Below are 15,219 nucleotides of genomic sequence, written 5' to 3'. Positions count from 1 at the left end.
TTTTGAGTTTAGTCTGTGATTGTCTTCAAAAACTGGCCCTAAGAAATTGGGGTGATGGAGATTATCGGCCTGGCACTGTAGCCACTGGGACGTCTGGGTGAGGGTTGCGGCCTGGGGAGAGAGGAACCGAATGTATGAGGAGAAAGGAGCAGGGAGTTGGGGGTTTGACTGCACCACCTCCCAGCTCTGCGGCCGTGGTCAAGTCCATGGCCCCCGCCAGCCCTGTTTCCACATCTGTCCGTGGGGATACTGACACCCGTCTCGTGGCTTGTGACCAAACAAGCAACTATAGGTCATCTGCCTGGGACAGAGTGGGTGCTCAACCGCTGGGAGCTGTTATTGTTGTTATTACACAAATGATCGCTATTAAATGTAAGTCCGTCACCATCACTGACCCGTTCTTCCTTCCCAAACTGGTTTCTGCTCTGGTGATGCTATTTGTGGTGTCCCAGGTACTGTGATCACGGGCCTCCCTCTCCCCCGAGCCCTGCCGTCCTTCTCCCCCGTGTCTTTCTTTCCAGGGTGTCCTGGCCCTTCCCTCTCCCACCTGTGCCCTGGCCTGAGCTCCTACTCCCTGTCACCTATCCCCTGTCCAATCTGGGGGATGGAGGGAGTGCACTGCAGACCAGGCTGAAGAAGCTTCTGGAACGCCCACCTTTCCCAGTTTCCCCATATTTGTCTAGTTCCAACTCTTGGCCAACTTGGATCTCCAGCACTCTTCACTCCCCACCCCTTTTTTCTCACGTTTTCCTTTCTTCCCGTTCCCTGGCTGGCTCCCTCTGACTCCAGCTGAGCTCGAATTCAATTATGTAGTGGTGGCAGTGAAAGCACCCTCTCCTTCCAAGTGCTTCCAAGTGTTGTGCATAACACGCCCCGGACACAGGATCCAGAGGGGCCTGGCTCTTGGGGGGCGAGGGTGGGCCAGCAGGTGTCTCTGTGTCCTGAGATCATTCATTGGTCCATCTGTCATGCCAGGACAGAAGTCCCCAGTTCTGAACGCACAGGAGTCAGGGAGGGCAGTGGGGGTAAAAGGAACTGAATGAAGATACCCATGAAAGTGCTGGTAACCGTCGCTCTGCAAGGACTAACATTAATTATGAGCATTTAGGGAGGAGTCACAGCGAGCAAAGCCTCTCTCATTAGCTCTGTCACTGGACCCCCACGAGGTAATGGGCAAACCCCATTTTATAAATGAGAAAACTGAGGTCTTGAGGGTTTAAATGATTTTCCCAGGGCCTGGGCCACAGGGCTGATTACCTGAAACATTTCCTATCACTTCTCTGAGCTCCTCATCCTTTTGCACCCTCAGCCACTGACCATCAGTTAGTCCTGGCTGGCCTGGGGTACCGAGCATTTTGGAGGAAGCCACGCAGCCGTGCAGACCGTGCCCAGGACAGACCCAGCCTCCAACCGCAGCCAGGCTCTCAAGACGCTCCCTTCCCGTGCTTGGCCTGCCCTCTTTATGTCCTCCTTAAAAATGCTTTCAGACTGTCTCCTCCCTCCTTCCTTGTCCCCTCACACTCAGTGCATGACCTCATCTCCTATTACTCCAAAAGGTCATGGTCCTGGGGCAGGAATAACCCTGAGTTCCAGCACCCCCCGCCGCCTACCCCCAGCCCCCCTGTTTTCTCCTCTCAGTCCTGGGGCTGCAGGTACTCTACTTCCTGCTTGAGGCCTCCCCTCGATCAACTCCTGACCCACCCTCCCGGCTCTGTGGCATCCTCCTCCATCAGCAACCGAACTTCTTTTCTGAATTTCTAGCCCCTCCCTCTGTACCCACATCCCTGGTCCAGGGACATGCTGCTGTCTCTCCCACTTTGCTCACCGCTGCCTTTTTCACTCTACTTCCCCATCCAAACTAACTTCATGAAAGGGTAGTCTACACCAGGGTTTGTCAGCCTTGGCACTACTGATGCTGTGGACCAGATCACTGTTGTGGGGCCTGTCCTGTGGGTTCGCTTGGACTGCCATAACACAATTCTGTAGACTGGGTGGCTTAAACAGAGATTTATCTCGCCCAGTTCTGGAGGCAGGAAGGCTGGGATGGAGGTCTGGCAGAGTTTGGTTTCCAGTGAGGTCTCTCTTCCTGGCCTGCAGACGGCCGCCCCTCACCGCATCCTCCCGCAGCCGTCCCTCTGAGCGCTCGGAGAGCAGCTACCATCTGTCTGGTGTCTCTTCTTCTAAGGACGCTAATCCCGCCATGAGGGCCTCACCCTTCTGATCTCATGGAAGCCTAACTGCCTCCCAAATGCCTCCTCTCCCAATTCTGTCATGGTGAGGGGCCGAACTTCAACCTGAGAATCCGGGGGGACACAAACCTTCAGTCTAGAATGGCTCTGTAGGATGCTTAACCACATCCCTGCCTCTACCCACAAGACATGCTCTCCTTTCAGTTTGGGAAGACGCCAGAGGACCCCAGGTGCCAGTAGTGACTGTCGTGACAGCCTCCACCAGTTGGGACAACCAAAAGTGTCTCCAGACCCTACCAGACATCCCCTAGAGGACAAAATCTGGACCCCTGTCTCCTGTTGGGAACCACTGGTCTACACTATCTATTCCACGTTCTTCTCCCCATTCACTACTCAATTCACTTGTAATTCAGTTTCTATTTCTCCCCGCACCTACTGAAACTGCTTTCGTAAACATTGCCTACACCCGGTATTGTCACATCTCTTGTGTTGCTAGCACCGGGCTACTCTGCTCTAGTGGAAACCACCACTCCCGGCTTCTGAGAGCCTCTGCTGAGTGGGCACCAGAGGAAGCCACTCGCAAATCACTCTCCTGACGGCCAGCCTTTCTCCTGCCTCCTTGCAGTGAGCGCTCAGTTCCTACCACGAGGCTGAAATGCTAGTTACTCACTTGCCAGCCTCCTTGCCGCTGGGACCAGCTCATGGGATCTGAGGGAGAGTCTACCTGGGAGAGCTTCATACGAACATTCACTTTCCGATAAAGGGGGAGGAGAGACACGAAGAGAAAGCCACGTGACTGGTGAAAAGAATGATGTTTGGAGTTGCTGCAGCCATCTCTGAACACAAGGAAAAGCCCAAAGAGGCCTGACTTAGCGGTTGAACCAACCTTGGAATTGCCTCTTACAGGCACCTTGTGAGAGAATCTATGCTCCTATGACCTAATTAGTCAGCTTTTTCTATTTAGTAAGCTATTCTATTCCTTGCAGCCAAAAGCACCCTGACTGAGCCAGCTTCTGAGACTCTAGCCAGGCCCTGTTCTCATACTTTTCTGGCTGCTCCTTTACCACCACCTCTGAGGACTCTTCCTCCTCCCTCTCCCCGACACCTTGTTGCTTCCAAGGCTCACCGTCCTCACTCCATCCTCTCTGCCGTGCTGATGGCATCCTGATGCTCCTGACTCACGACTCTGAACCTGGTGCTGTCTCTTGAGCCTCGGAACACTGAAATCCAGCTGCCCGCTTACATGTTGTCCCTTTGTAGTTTCTTTTACCAGCTCTCATTTCTCTGTACCCTCTCAATGTTGGGATCTCCCAGGGCTCATTCCTGGGTCCTTTCCCTTTTTCCAGCTATACTCTCCCCACCTCCCCAGGGTTATCTGATAAAGGGGGAGGTGACGTTCCTGGATGACTTTTTTTTTTTTTTTAAAGATTTTATTTATTTATTTGACACAGAGAGACAGCCAGCGAGAGAGGGAACACAAGCAGGGGGAGTGGGAGAGGGAGAAGCAGGCTCCTAGTGGAGGAGCCTGATGTGAGGGTCGATCCCATAACGCCGGGATCACGTCCTGAGCCGAAGGCAGACGCTTAACGACTGTGCCACCCAGGCGCCCCCCGGATGACATTTCTATGTTGAAAACCCAAGGTTACACCTAGAGCCCAGAGATCTCCCGTGAGGTCTGGATTTGAAACCGCAGCTGCCAGCTGACCGGCTGTGTTCGGAACTTCTCACAGAGCTGTCATGGCCGCACGCCCCGTCCTCAGTCCTTCCTCCCTCCTTAGAAGCAACTCCTTTCTGGTGTGCTCTGATTCAGCAACACCCACCTCTGTCCTCCCAGACCAGAACCAGTGGAATAGGCAGGATGCCTCCTTTTTCTCATCTTGCATATTCCAGCAACTGCCAAGTGCCTCCGATTTTACCTCCAAAATACCCCTCTGCTCCGCCCTTTCTGTCCTGCACTGCCTAGTTCTGGCTGCGGTCAGAACACCGCATTGACCCAGCACCTCTGCTCACGCTTCTCTGCAATCCATCCTCCTGCTTCCAAGCAAAGTGGTGTTTCTAAAATGCAAATCTTACTATGGCTTCTCTGATAAAAATTCATTAACTCACCATTCCCTTCTAGCAGTGATTTTCAAACTATTTTCAGTAGAAGGCCTCCAATATACAATAAATTAAAGCAGAACAGTAACAGTTGAAGTTAGGGAGGGACATCTAGAGACCCTCACAGATACTCTGTCTCCCCATCCCTTCCTCCAGTCCAAACATGTGCACACACATATGCATAGGCCTGTATGCACAAACATGCACACAAGTGTACATATGCACATGCATGTACCCACACGTGTACACACACGTGTGCATGCACACACATGCACACCCAAGTGCCCACACGCATGCATACATACCTGCACACACAAGTCCATACACGTGCGCACACCAATTCCTTTGTTACTTTTGCTGAAACTATATATACTTTTGTAGAGGCGTCTGCCCTACCTGGATGTACAGGAAGCACCACTACCACATCCTTGGTAACATCCAGGATGTATTGGATACTTTTTCTTTTTTTAAGGTTTATTTATTTGAGAGAGAGAGCGAGCATGAGTGGGGTGGGGTGAGGCAGAGGCAGAGGGAGAGGGAGAAGCAGACTTCCTGCTCAGTATGGGGCTTGATCCCAGGACCCTGGGATCATGATCTGAGCCTAAGGCAGACACGTAACTGATGAAGCCACCCAGACACCACTATTGGATACTTTTGAATAACATGCAACTCACTACTTTACCTGATCCATTTCAGGATCATCTTTTCAAAGTCAAAAAGAACTTTAGTCATTTTTTGATTGCATGCAATGCAGGGTCCTGTGTTACCTGTAACCTGGTATAGCGAGACTGGGGGTTTCTATTGCAATTTGTCCTTGGGTATAAGCAGGAAAGGGAATGCTTCCGAACCCTCATTCCATCACCCACAGTGCTGTCTCAGCAATCAGCTGCCGGAACATGTTTATCCAGTTGGGGCTGAACTGCAAGACGATAGAGCCGATTAATATGAACAATAGATACCATGCTTGTTTCAGGCGCCTGCTCACTGAGAGGCTCAGGCCACTCCACACCTCTGGAAGGGGTGACACTGGCACGGGCCACTGCAGGTTCAAATCCCAGCTCAGCCACTTAAGAAGCATGTGACTGGACTGGATAACCAGTCTGAGCCTCCGTTTCCTCATCTATGAAATGACTATCATTAGGATGAGGACAGTGTCTCTCTAATGCAAAGTGCTTGGTAGTTTCTCAACAGATGGTGGGTTTTGGGGGCACCACACAGCAGCCCTTCCTCATTCCTACCTAGGTGCTTCTGGATTTAACAAATGAACGAATTCACCCTTTCTTCCTGCTCTGTAAAGTGAGAGTGGTGTCATGACTAATGGATGAGTTTGTGCCCCCTTGCACAGCCCCTCCTGGGCCCTTATTTTAGACACCCACACCCTTGAGGTCAGCTGTCCAGGCAGCCTCAGCCTCCACGAGGGGAGCAAGGCCTGTCATTTGAGGGGCAGTTCACTTGGGGTGAGAAGGATTAGGGAACCTCTTGTGGCTTTGACATCTAAGCACTCAGTCCAGAGGAATGTTCCCTGTTGGCATGCTGACACGTGGGAATGGCTGTTAGAGAGACAGGTGCAAGCAACAGGTGAGAGTGTGTACAAGGCGAAGGTCAGGTGTCATCCTGGTTCTGAGAAGCTTCGATGCTGAGTGTGCTGCATGTGACATCAGAGTCTGGCTCACGCACTCTGACAGCTAGAGGCTGATAATAGCTGCTCACTCCGTAGCAGGGGGGCAAGAGGGGACCTGGAACGGGCCAGGCACAAAATGGGGCCCTGGCATCCTCCTGGATAGGCCATGGGGCCCCGTGGAAGAGGGAGCTGATTCACGTAGAGCACTTAGCACACAGCCTGGCACAGAGTAAGTAAATACTGGCCTTTGATGCTTGGTGGAAGTTTTCTTGGAAAGAATAAAAGGATTATAAGTAGAACTGAAGCCAGCACAAAACTATAAATCTGGTCATGGCATCCCCACTGCCAGTGCCCTCAGTGGCTTCCCTTTGTCTTAGGAATAAGGACAGGCCTCGTGCACAGCCTGCGAGGCCACGGACGCTGGCTCACCTCCCCGGCTCCCACTCTCACCCTTGCTCACTCTTGCCAGCCACAGGGCCTCATTTCAGGGCTTCAAGCAAGTGACCTCTGACCTTTCCTGTTCCCCCCTGCATCTGCCTCCCGAGGCCAGAGAGAGAAGCCCCCAACAGGGAGCCCTCCACTCAGCCCTGCCATTAGGATCTGTCTGCTCACCTGGTAGAGACAGTACAGGAAAGCAGCCCCTGGGAGACAAACCTTAAGAAGGGGCAAGGTCTGGGGCTTGCTTGTGAGCGCCTACACCTAGATCCGCCGTGCTCCCTGTCCCCTGTTACCACCTGCTGGTGGGGGAGGGCAGGTGGCAGTGGGGCATAGTACCCTTCCCTGGACAGAAAATGAGAGCTGCTTCCTTAAGCCCAACGACTGCTCAGGTCAGCAGGAGAGACTGGGCAGTGTGTGCACACACGTCTGAGATTCATGCCTCGCCAGGCCAGAGCCGGGCCTAGGTTGCCTGCCTTTGTGGCTTGTCTGTGCCCACCGCGCCTGGAGAGATGGCTCGGGTTGTGACTCAGGCTGACCAGGAGCTGTGACAGTGTCACGAGGGAGGGCTCTGTTAAATGAGAAAGCACCTGAAACCTGCTTTGGAAACAGTGTGTTAGGGAACTGCATTCCCATTGTCATTGACAAAAAGAGCTGGGAAGATCGCTGTGGGACTTAGGAGCGGAATGGGGAGGAACGACATGGCCTGGGGCCGCGCTATTCACTTGGCCATGTGCAGACTCCATTAGATGAGTGTCCTGAATAATCCCAAGGCTTTCTCCACTTGCAAGACTAGGCAGATAATACGAGTCTTTTCTCCAAGAAATAATGATTAGTATTAATTGTAATTACCAGTACTGACTCGTCAAGTACTGTGCCAACCACTTTACTGCCTGACCTCTTGGTGCTCACTACCGTACAGGGAGAGGGGGGGCCATCGTGGGCTCCCCCATTGTATAGATGAAGGAACCGAGGTCCGGGAATGCTCGATGACCCGCCCAAGGTCACACACACACAGCCAGGAGTGGCAAAGCCAGGATGCAAACCTGGGTCATCTGACTCGCGAGCACGTTCCTCCTGTGTGCAGAATGACTTGTCCAAGGACGGCTTTTCAGGAAGGGGTTAACTCAGCAGCCGAGTCCCATCGGGCCAGAGCATCTCAAGCCTGGCTGTGCTGTACCACGGGGAGGGAGGCTTGGTCACAATACCAGTGACTGGGCCGCATCTTAGACCAGTGGAGTCAGAATCCCGGGAAGAGGTGGGGTCTGGACATGAACATTTTCTAAAGCATCTCAGGTGGTTCCATGCTGGCCAAGGTGGGTCAGAAAGGGCACTTGAAGCGAATGAGGGGGGAAGGGCTGTCCATGTGGGTGGGCTCCATCCCTCCCTCTCTGCACCAGCCACCTTCTGGGGGGCCTGCTGAGCACAGGCCAGCAAGTCTGACTTTCACCCTGACCTTGGCAGAGCCCTGCCCCCTGGGACTGCGCAGAGGGTCCCTCTTGCACACTCGCTGACTGACACAATCTCTCCGAAGCTGGACTAACTAGCACAACCCCTGGGCCCAAGAGGAAAAAGAGCAAAAAGCCTTTTTTTTTTTAATTGGGTCAAGAGAAAAACAGAATTATAAAAACTGCAAGTCATGGTTAGAAGGCCAGTCGTTTTTCAGGCCGCTGCTGTGCTCTTCATCCCTCCCCCGGAGAGCTGCTGGTCCGGTGAGCACTGGTCTGCGCTCCAGGCACAGTGTTGGCCACACGTTTGTGCGTGATCTCAGCCCGGCCGGGGGGATACCCCGTGAGGGAGGCATTATTAGGGCCCTGTGACAAATCAAGAGGCTGAAGTTAACTGAGACAGGGGGAGGCCTGATACAAGAGTATAAGGCAGCCTGGCCCCAGCTTTCCTGTCTAAGTGGCTCTGCTTGGTGGGGTCTCCCAGGAGGTCGGGGGCTGCCAGGTCCCCCTGCCCCACTCTCCTCTTTTGTCTCTTCTCCCTGCTCTCTGAGGGTTCTGAACATGGGCTCAGGTGACCCCAGACCTGCAGATCTGGGCGCATCAGTCACCACTGGCCACCCACAGAGCCATTCGCCATCAAGACCATCTTCACTGCTGGTTTGCTCTGTGTTTTTGAGAAATTGAGGGAGGATGGTCAACCTCGTGGGCCTTCACAGGGCCGCTGTGAAGTCGCGGGGCCCTGGAGGGATGGCGTGTGAATTCTCTGGGCGTGCTCGCGGTGCCAGTCACAACTGGAGCTCCGACTCTCCCCCGAGACGACCTTGTGGAGAACTCTGTGTCCTGTCTGGCTCTCTGACCCATCTTCCACCGGCCTTCCCACATCCCCACACACAGATGGGGTGGGAAAGGAAGGCCAGTGGGGGGCTGGGGAGAAATATTTGCAATGTCACACACCGTGCATGCCCTAGTTGGCATTTTCCTTCCTGCAGCGAAGAGCATTCACTCTTTCATTCAGTTCACATTCTTGAGCCCCTGGGCTATGTTGGGGGCTGGGGCTGCCAAAATACACGGCCTTCGAGATGGTGGAACTCACAGTTTCGTGGGGTAGACAAGTCGTTCGTTACAAGTTGTCGAGCCCTGGGATGATTGCGGTACCAGATCCAGCGTTAGTCCGGAGGACGGCGTGATTAACGTTTGGGGGGAGAGGTGCCAAGTCACGGGAGTCCAGGAGCAAGGCATGACCTCTGAGCACACAGGCTGAGTTCTACCCCCTCCCTGGAGTCTGATCTGAATCTGGCCATTCCCACCATCCCTGGTCCTCCCTTCTGGGGACACAAACGGCACATCTTCTTGCGTCTCACGGATAGTCTTAACTCTGCTTTGTTCACGATGGGTTTTTGTCTAGGGCCCCCTCTCTCAACTGGATTTTAAGTTCCTTAGGGCAGGGAGTACTTCTGGTATTTCCTCTCCCCCAGAGGGCTAAGACAGCGTGGAGCATCTTGGAATACTTAAGAAACACCGACTGAGCTAGTGACCGAATGATGCTTGGAAAGCTCGGATATCGGGCTTTGATAGCGAGTTCCAGGCAAGGAGTGGGTACGCGCATGAGGACACAGCAAGCCAAAGGGCCTGGGGTGCTGTGATGGGGACTTGCCGTCAAGGAGCCCGAGAAGCAGACCTCCGCCCTGAAGGAAGGGCCGGTGGCAAAGGTGGACAGCTTTTACTTTTCTCACAAGCTGGCTTTCCATAATATAATTTATGACCTACGTGTAGTCAAACATAGCTGTGAAATTAATTTCAAAGGCAAATATTGGGTTGAGGATTATGTGCTCTTTGGGGTGATTAAAACTGCTGTTCTGTTTCGTAATAATAGAGAAGAGGAAGGAGGGAGACAGTATATTCTATTCAAAGAGCAAAAGGGCCCCAAGAGGCGGTATTTTCCCCACTCCGGTTTCTTGTTTTAAGAGGAAGAAGAAAAGGCAAGTAAATAAGCTGATACTGAAATTACCTCCTAATGTTAATTTTGATCAAGGTAATAAACGTACCTTACTGAGCATCAAAAGGCACCACAAGGCTTATCATAAAAAGCAGAGACTCCCTTACTCCATCTGGTTCCTGCCCCCCGAGTCCTACTTTTTGGAGACAGCCATTTTCAACTCTTTTAGACATTTTCTGGTATTTCCCTCCATAGTTTTAAGTAATATGTTTCTTGACTTCCACCCCCCCCCCCATTTTAGACATATATTAACTTCCTACGATAGCAGAGGAGAATTTAAGTTTTACATGTTATACACACTTGCACACATTCACAACCATTCTCCAGTATGGCATTTCACCTCTTTTGGATTCATTACTACTCAGAATTTATGTTGATTTGCCTCAGTAAATACTGTAAACGACTGTTCCCAGCTAAGCCTCAGAGTCTGCTCTAATTACATTTCCTTTCATGTACAATGTTTTGTTTTTCCTGGAGTTAATCATCTTGGTACATTTGCTCAGATTTTCAGGGGCCTCTCACTAAGTCCTCCGACTTCTTGTTACACTCTTCTCAGGGAAGGCAAGCACATGAAAAGTCCAGCAGGTAATTTGTCCTTGTTATGGCATGAACGCTGGTGTCCCATGTCCTCCATGCTGTGGCTCCCCTCTGAGCAGAGAGCTCTCCAGACCCTCCGACCCATGTTGCCTAGGGCATGATAGCCAAGGACTAGATGTTTCCCGGAACACTTTTTGTTGGTTTACCCCTTGTTTTATTGAAGTACATCCTTCAGTAGCTTCTTAAGAAATGGTCCATGGAAAGTGAATGTGTTGAGATTTTGCTTATCTGAAAAAATGTCTTTGGTTTATCCTTACATTCAACTGATGGCTTAGAAATTGTTTTCCTTTAGCATTGTAAAAGCATCGCTCTATGGACTTCTAGTTTCCAACAGTATTGGTGAGAAATCTGAATGCCATTCTGGTTCCCAAGTTTTTCTATTTCTTCTGAAAGTTTTTATGATCATTTCTTTATCCCTGGTGTTGTCAGATTTTACCATAACTGATCTATTTTTTATTCAGTGCTCTGGGCACTTGGTCCACATTTTCTTATGTCTTTTTAAACAATTTCCTCCTCTCCATTTTTTCTTTCTTTCTGGAATGCCTATAAATTTGGTGTTGGACTTCTTGTGTTGATTCTCTGGTTTTATCTCTTCTCTCCTATTCTTCATCTCTTTGTCTTGTTCTATTTCCCAGTAGACTTCTTCAAACTTACTATTCAATTCCTCTATTGAAATATTCACTTCTGCTATAAACGTCTTAGTTTCTACAAGTGTTTTCCTTTTCTCTGAATGTTTCCTATTCTCTGAATATTCTCAGTTCATGGATGCAAAATCTTCTTTTTTTTTTTTTTTTAAAGATTTTATTTATTTATGTGACAGAGAGACAGCCAGCGAGAGAGGGAACACAGCAGGGGGAGTGGGAGAGGAAGAAGCAGGCTCATAGCAGAGGAGCCTGATGTGGGACTCGATCCCGGAACGCCAGGATCACGCCCTGAGCAGAAGGCAGACACTTAACGACTGCGCTACCCAGGCGCCCCATGGATGCAAAATCTTCTGACTCTTCAAGTTTATAAAGTTGAGCTTGAAGCTGTCTTCTGCTTTCTGCATTACTTCAGCTTTAGGATTTTCTGCATTTGTTCATCTGTTTCCTTCATTAGATCTCTGGCATTTGGGTTAGCGGCTTTCCTCAAAAGTCTGAAGCTGCCTGGTTTTCTCTTCATATTGAAGAATGGTGACATTTAGTAAGTATAAATTATTTCAAACTGAAAAGTAAAATTTTTAAATTAAAAACACATATAAAGAATGGTGACATTTAAAGCTACTTGGATGCTCTGGGTACATATTAATTGTAATTCTTAAGAGCTGGGGCTCTGGATTTAGCCAGACCTGTGTTCAAATTCTCTTTATTCTTTGGCTCTGTGGCCTTGGGCAACTGCCATACCCTCTGTCTGCCCCGTTTCCTTCTACGTTGAGGTACAGATGGAAAGGTAGAGATGGAAATCACTGTAATGCTCAGGCTGGGGCAGTCTGAGGCATTCTCGGGGGTTGGCCTGCACTTTTAGGACCCCAAGAGTGAGCGCCTCCTAAAGTTTTGTGCCCTAGGATCTCTCTTGACTCCCCCTTGTCCCAGCCCCCCTAAGGCCCTCACAGCCTCAGGAGAAATCTGAGGATTCAGCAGGATACACATCATAGGAGCTTGGCCCAGAGCTGGCCTGTGGTCAATGCTCAGAAACTACGAGCTGTTAGTGCACATCAAGGGATGTAACATTTATTAACATGAAACATTTATTCAATATCCACTGTGCATTTGGCGCTATGACAATGAAGTCAGACGATGAAAACAGAGAAGGAAAAAGGAGAGAGGACTGAGAGAAATGTGAAGAAAGCATTATGATGATACAAGTGGAGAAAACAGAAGGAAAATAATCAAAACCTAACGAAGGAAGGCTAACCCAGGAGACAAAACTGTATAAAGCACATTTAGATTGACACTGACGCTGCAGCTGGAAAGAGTTTCTGGGTGAAGAGGAACACCTTCACCATAATGAGGAATGAGTTAATAAGAAAAATCTGGAATCCCTGTCTCTTCAGAAAAACAGAAGTGATTGATTCTTCGAGCCTTCCCGAAGGAAGAGAAGCAGCCTCAGGCCCGAGAGAAAATGATCTTTTACAATCTGTGTCCCCTTGATTTTAATATGCGCCAGTCATTGCTGCTGCTTCTCTGCAGTTTGATTGATCATCACTCTTCCGGGCGAGGGCCTCGAGGTGGTTTGAGGCAGGAGCAGGGTGAGTTTCCAGGTCTGAGAAGCAAACACTGGAGACTCCTTCCCTCGTTAAGATTATGGGAAATAAAACCTTTATGAAATGACACCCCCCACCTTCCCCCATTCTTCCCTCTCCCCCCTCTCCAAACACCAGCGTGAAGTAGAAAACTAGGGGAAATTTAGAAAAATATAAAAGAGCCCATAGAAGTTGTTTTCTTCTCCAAACCCATTGCTCTCCCCAGTTTAAGAGCTCTGCGTTACTTGGACTCAGTTTGACTTACATGCCTAAAGCGATTATCGCTACACTTTTGTGGTCGTCCCAGTTTTCTTCTCCCGTTTGGGCCTACGTGTTGGGGTGCGGCCTTCCTGGCCAGGCCCGTGGCCAGAAGCCGCGGGCGTCTGACAGCCAGGAAAGCAGAGACACGGTGGAGAGAGGGTGTGCGCACACACGCCACCTCCCAGGCCTGCCTCAGGAAGAACCTGGGAGAAGGGATGGCCACAGCACTTCCACCACCAAACACAAAGGAAACATTTGATCACAAACCGTTTGACCTTTCTGGAATCCCATTGTTTCTTTGTGCTTTGCTGGCATTTAGGGAAGTGACTGAAACACCAAATCTGTTTTCAAATACAAGCCCTACTGCAAGGGGTGAGGGAGGGTTTGCTCTGGCCCTCAGACATTTCCCGGGGAGCCTAGGCATCCTGGGGGGACTACAGCTGCTAAGCCTGCATGCTGGGAAGGGGGTGGTTCTGCCCCACATGGGTGGGCCCTAATCCAGTGTGACTGATGTCCCTACAAGAAGAGGAAGAGACCCCAGGAGTGGGTGCACACGGAGGGAAGAGCGTGTGAGGACACAGCGAGAAGAAGCCCATCTACAAGCCAAGGACAGAAGCCTCAGGAGAAACCAAACCTGCCAACACCTTGCTCTTTGGACTTGTGGCCTCTAGAACTGTGGGAAATAAATGTCTGTTGTTTAAGCTCCTCCCCCCCCCCCAGGCGTCTTGTGATGGTGGCCAACGAACAGAGATGTGATGACAGGAGGCTCTCAAAATTCTCTTCTAACTTCACTATTCCCCAAGTGACATCAGAAGCGATGTCACAACTGAGATGGAGATGTTGGGGACTGGAGCGTGAGGGACCGTGAGGGACCGCACGGACTGGGGGACATGGCTGCATTTTCAGGGAGCACGAAGGGCTCCCTTACGTTTAAAGTAATACCAATTGGCCTACTTACAATCTTTTTCACTGTTCATGTTCAGTGTTGGGGGGCCGACTGAGGTGGGGGTGGGACCGGTGTGGAGTTGATGGGAAAGTGAGTCCCACCGGGGCTGGGGCTGCCATTGTGTGAGGACGCCGGCGCAAGAGAAGGGGGAGGGCACGGGTGTGTATCGGTGGCGTTGTGGCGGCCACGGAACTGGAGCTAGAGAAGCGGGCGCTGGAGAAGATGGGGGGAGGGACACTTGGAATGTGGGAAGATCAGGGACGTTGGGTCCTGGTTCAGTTGAGCAGGGGTGGGCACTGGGGCTCTGGAAGAAATGAGCAGAGCCAGGAAGTGAGGAGGAGGTTGAAGAAGAAGTCACCGAGGCTCTGCAGTTCTTAAGGAGGGGAAGGTTCGGCGCCCGGAGGGAGAGGAAATCAAGGAACGAGAAGGGGCAGTTGGAAGGTCTGAGATCAGGAACTGCCGTTGAGGAAGACGCGCACTCTGAAGAAAGGAGGGCGGTGAGCCTCCGCGGGGCTCGTGGATGAGCCTGCCGGGGGCAGCCCGGGGTCAGGAAGCTCCCTGGGGACCGGCCGGAGTCCCGGCTGCCGCAGAAGCTGCCCGTGGCCCCAGACACGCACCCACTGACTGCTCACCGCGTCCTGTCCCGGGCCCTCCTCCTCCTCCGCGCCTCCTGAGGGCCCAGGATGCGCCCGCGGCTGAACACGCGGCAGGTCAGAGACGAGGGGGAGGGCGGCCGGGCGGGACAGATGCTGCGCCTGGCGACAACCAGCGCCCTGCCCCCGGACAGGAGCTGCGCCCCGTCCCCGTCGCCCAGCGCGGGTGGTGAAGGAGCTGCTCTCCCTGACCCCTCACACCAGCGTGCCCTGCCGCGCCCTCCCCCCACGCCACACAGACACCACACAGACACCACACACGCACCACACAGACACAACACACAGACACCACACACACCACACAGACACAACACACACACCACACACACACCACACACAGACACCACACAGACACCACAGACACCACACACACCACACGTACCACACACACACCACACACACCACACAGACACCACACAGACACCACACAGACACCACACACACCACACGTACCACACACACACCACACACACACCACACACACCACACAGACACCACACACACCACACGCACCACACAGACACAACACACAGACACCACACAGACACCACACGCACCACACACAGACACCACACGCACCACACAGACACCACACAGACACCACACACACACCACACACACCACACAGACACCACACACACACCACACACACACCACACACACACCACACGCACCACACACACCACACAGACACAACACACAGACACCACACAGACACCACACAGACACCACACACACACCACACGCACCACACA

The 15,219-nt window shown here is 51.7% G+C and overlaps 1 long non-coding RNA gene across 4 annotated transcripts in view; it reads left to right on the top strand.

Moving 5' to 3' along the window:
* The window catches only part of LOC113252867 (uncharacterized), a 114,136-nt gene that overhangs the window by 47,258 nt on the left and 51,659 nt on the right, over positions 1-15,219 (top strand). Inside the window, exons 4-5 of one of the 4 annotated variants that reach the window (XR_008957896.1) lie at positions 11,482-11,565; positions 12,152-13,744. The exons of 2 other annotated variants lie outside the window; for them this stretch is intronic. This is a non-coding gene — a long non-coding RNA (uncharacterized LOC113252867). Of the gene's footprint in view, positions 1-11,481; positions 11,566-12,151; positions 13,745-15,219 lie in introns of those variants that run through there. One more of the 4 variants, XR_008957893.1, reaches the window with a different exon arrangement.

This window comes from Ursus arctos, unplaced genomic scaffold (genome assembly GCF_023065955.2).
Source record: "Ursus arctos isolate Adak ecotype North America unplaced genomic scaffold, UrsArc2.0 scaffold_6, whole genome shotgun sequence".
NCBI lineage: Eukaryota > Metazoa > Chordata > Mammalia > Carnivora > Ursidae > Ursus > Ursus arctos.
Note: the sequence above shows the minus strand (reverse complement) of the source record. Positions and strands in the feature narration are given on the sequence as shown.